Here is a 4,545-nt window from a genome sequence, read left to right as displayed (position 1 = left end):
AGAGAAAAACGTATATTGTTTCTTTTTTTGATCAGGTCTGTAAATGTGTACTAAAAAAATCAAGAGTTTATTTATAAACAGAATAGTTTATTTAAAGAGCAGGTCTTTTCCTCATTGATATTGTGGTATGATTAATTCCATTTGTTATCATTGTGCACAAAAGCCTTGTTTACAAGGGAATGGTGTAAACATACCATGTTGTTCATTGTGTTTAGTAGACATAACTGTTTAATAGTTACCGAATCGTGATGTAAAGAAATGTAACAATATTCAGGTATGTGCTTTCTGAATGTTTCAAATTAAAACCTATAAACACTGTCAACACCCACAGGAGAAAATAAAATTACCTGTGCAAAGGTGTGTTGTGGTGTGTGTAACTTCAGAAGATTACAGTTCACTGTGAAGAGTTTAAATAAATGATGTTATAGCTAATATGCAATGCTATTTTTTCAGGATTTTGCTACATGCGAGGTGTGACTGTTTGTATCTGACTTGTGTATGATTTAGTTGTGCCAAAATTTGAGTCAGAGTACATATCTGGAGATTATTTTTCAATACATGATGGGTATTTACATTTGGACACTAGACTTTTAGTTCTCTCAGATACCAAGTAGGGCCAGTATTGAATAAGTATAGCAGAACAACACAGATTGAGCTGTTTGTTTTGTCTAAGTGTTTCACATGTTTACTTTTTGAAATTTGTGTCATTTATGGCATAGTCTGAAAATACAGACATTGCTAGCCTTTGCTTTGGAGCCTCTGAACTGAATGGCTTTAGTTTAGAAGGAGTTGCTGTTGCTGCTGCTGGCGGCTCTTCTTTTGTGTGGGTACTGAGGCATGAACTCAGCCTCATACTCTCGCTTGGTTTTTTTCTGCTCAAAGCTAGTGTTCTATCACTTGAGCCACAACTCTACTTCCAGCTTTTTACTGGTTAATTTGAGATAAGAATGTCATAGATTTGTCTGCTGGCTATGAACCACTATCCTCAGATCTCAGCCTCCTAAATGGCTAGGATGACTGATATGTACCACCAATGCCTGCTTAGAACTTATAAAGTAGGGTTTGAGCCAGTACTTCAGTTACTGTGTATGCACAGCTTTGGAAACACAAATACTACTCTAAATTCTGTCCTATTCCCTTTAAAAAATTAGCTTTCCAAGTTCTTTTCATTTCAGAGCTTTGTTATTATCTCATAAGCAATTACTACTTCAAATACAAAGTAGAACATGAATGACACATTCTTTGTCCTTGTACAATTTCCACCTCCTGAGGGAAGTTTGTTCATTCTTCAGGCACCTTTTTTGTATATAACATTATACATCTGTGCATCTTATCTGTCTGCCTTCCTCTCTCCCTCCTTCCCTCCTACCTTTCTTTTTGTTTGTTTGTTTTGTTTTTTGCCAGTCCCAGGGTTTGAATTCAGGGCCTGGGCACTGTTCCTGGCTTCTTTTTGCTCAAGGCCTCTCTACCACTTGAAGGCACTCTACCACTTGAACCACAGCGCTACTTCTGCTTTTTCTGTTTATGTGGTGCCGAGGAATTGAACCTAGGGCTTCATGTATGCTAGGCAAACACTCTACCACTAAGCCATATTCCCGGCCCCCTAACTTTGTTTCTTCCTTCTTTCTTCTCTTCCTTCTCTCCCTCCTCACTCTCATCCAAAGTTTGCTTTTAATAAAAATAGAATCAAGAAGTGGATGTGTGGCTTGAGGGAAAAAGCTGAGCAACAGTGTGAGGCCCTGACCTCACGACCTGCATACACACACATGTGCACGCACACACACAGAATCATAGTAACCACATCCTGTCACTTGCTCTTTAGCATACTAGTATGTCTGAGATACCTGTTTGTGTCAGTATGGCTAGAGCTACCTCTTTCCTTTTGACTGGCCAAGTGGTATTCAGTTCCATATTTGTGGCATAATAAATTTAACCAGTGATAGGTGAAAACCGGTGATGAGTGTTGCTCCTCACTGAGTGTGCTTGCACATATCTCTGGACACAGAGAAAGCCTAGAATTTGTAGGGCCATGAGAAATTTTTTTTTTTTTTTTGTCAGTTGTGGGGCTTGAACTCAGGGCCTGGGCCTTATCCCTAAGCACTTTTGCTCAAGGCTAGCACTCTACCACGTGAACCATAGCGCCACTGAGTGGTTTATTGGAGATACCAGTCTCACAGGCTTTCCTGCCCGGGCTAGCTTTGAACTGTGATCCTCAGATCTTAGCCTGATTAGTAGCCACGATTACAGGCGTGAGCCACCAAAGCCCAGCATGAGGAGGTATTTATATAAAAGTTGATGCAGGGCTGGGGATATAGCCTAGTGGCAAGAGTGCCTGCCTCGGATACACGAGGCCCTAGGTTCGATTCCCCAGCACCACATATACAGAAAACGGCCAGAAGCGGCGCTGTGGCTCAAGTGGCAGAGTGCTAGCCTTGAGCGGGAAGAAGCCAGGGACAGTGTTCAGGCCCTGAGTCCAAGGCCCAGGACTGGCCAAAAAAAAAAAAAAAGTTGATGCAATGCTAAGCTAGTTATTGGTCAGAATTCTAAACTACAGATAATGTGAGGAATGTGCTTGTGTTTTTTAGTTTGCTTTAGAAAAGAGAAGCTGAAGATCCATAGTTTTGATATCAGAATATTTTTTTCCTTTTTTGTTTTCTTTTGCAAGTGCTATTTGGGCCTTAGTGTATCTAAGATGGGGATAATTATAGGGGGAATGTGTTTGACAATAAGTGACTGGTAGGCCCACATGCTGACATGGTAGGTTGTATGCAGCTCATGTGACAACCTGGTTGCATTAGGTAGGGATCATATCAGTCTAGAATCGCAGTGTGTTTGCAGCTGTGGTACTTTTGACGAAAGTTTTCATCAGGGACACGGTGCAGCAGAAGGGGTGGGATATGGCTCTAGAGCCAGACCCGGCCACTGCTGAGGCCTGGGCAGAGTGGGTTCTGCATCCCAGGCCCTCCTTTGAGGAACTTGAGTGTCTGTCCCCACTAGAGATGGATGGATGGTTAGAGGTGTTGGGATGAGTAAATGTGACTCCATATGCCCAACAAGTACATTGGTGCTGCCTGCTGAAAGCTCAGTACATGTATTTACAAACCTTGAGGAGTACGTGGAATTCTCTTTCTCTGTGATAAGTTGGAGAAATTCAAAGTAAGCACTTATAGAGTCTAGAAATTTTTAGAAAAGAGTAATTGTATGTAGATGAACACAGTGTGTGATTGTGACACAATATTAAAGCAGGTTTTGAGTGTCATTGAACTTCAGTAGATATTGAATTATTTATGTTTGGTGGTCACTATTCCTAGCAAAGGATTGGTCCTAATCACTTGCCTTACCAAAGGGTCTCCTGGTTCTCCTGGATGGAGCTCAGATAAGATTTGAGACTCATTAAACATTTAGAGATCTTTATACCACTGCCTCAGCCCTTCCCTGTTTTGTGATGGGAACTAGTTTCTGTTTTACATACATCAGGATCAAAGAAAGCTAAGTGCTTTCATGGTTAAAAGTCTTTTTTAAAAAAATACTGTTTCACTTATAAACATTAACTTTGGTTAGCATTTTCATCAGTCACCCCTCCAGTCCTCTCCTTCCTCATCCCTCCCTCTTTGCAGACAAATCTCAAGTTTTCTTGTTCCATTTTCACACAGGTACATAGATTATTTTCATTATATTTACCCTCCTCCTTCCTCCTCCATTAACCCTCTCTCCCCCAACACACCTCCATTTTGTATGTGTGGTGTCTGGGATTGAACCCAGAGCCTCACACAAACTAGGCAACTGCTCTGCCACTGTGCTGTACTTGCCAGCCCCAAAATTTGGGCTCACAAATTTTGCGGCAGTTGAATTTGATCCTAAGATGTCTGGCTGTTGGGTTCCTCCTATTATGACCACCGTCCACCAGGTGCTGTGTGAGCCAGTCAGACACATCCTTTACCTTTGTCCAAGACAGACAGTGATAAAGGGCAGGTTGGGGGAATGAATAACCAGACAATACATTGTGTTTGTATTTGGCAGGGGTCCAGAACCTGTCTTTGACATTAGGCAACAATATGTCCAGTTGCTGCATGCTAATTTTACTAACCTACATTATTCAGCCTAGGAGATTTTCCTGTCTCTGATATTCCTATAGTTGCTCATAAGCAGAAACTCTTTGTGGAATATATTCTACATGGTTTTTGGAATGAATACATATAGTAGTTCCTTTAAAGCAATGCTTTGTTGCATATATGTTCAGCAATGTGAATTTTTACTTGCTCTTGGTTCAAAATTATAGTCCCTGATGTTGGAAATAAAACGTAAGAAATTGTTCTAGATGTGAAGGGTTGTTCCTTCATTCTCGCCTACCTTTTTATTTTGAAAAGAAATCAAAGTAACACTAATAAGGTTACAAATCACATATGTGAATATTACAGCTTACAAAATATTCCCTACTGTGTGTGTGTGTGTGTGTGTGTGTGTGTGTGTGTGTGTGTGTGTGTGTGTGTGTGTGTGTGGTGTGTGTGGGGGGCGGGCGGTGGGGGGAGAGAGAGAAAGAGAGAG

General features: G+C 41.1%; 1 long non-coding RNA gene across 1 annotated transcript; it reads left to right on the top strand.

The window, feature by feature from the left end:
* The first annotated feature begins 3,222 nt into the window (after positions 1-3,222).
* Positions 3,223-4,319, top strand: LOC125360902. Its single transcript, XR_007212825.1, has 2 exons — positions 3,223-3,628; positions 3,662-4,319. It is a non-coding gene; the product is annotated as an uncharacterized LOC125360902 (long non-coding RNA).
* Positions 4,320-4,545: the final 226 nt, after the last annotated feature.

This window comes from Perognathus longimembris, chromosome 12, assembly GCF_023159225.1.
Source record: "Perognathus longimembris pacificus isolate PPM17 chromosome 12, ASM2315922v1, whole genome shotgun sequence".
Taxonomy (NCBI): domain Eukaryota; kingdom Metazoa; phylum Chordata; class Mammalia; order Rodentia; family Heteromyidae; genus Perognathus; species Perognathus longimembris.
The sequence above is the reverse complement of the archived record's forward strand: the minus strand, read 5'-3'. Positions and strand labels throughout refer to the sequence as shown.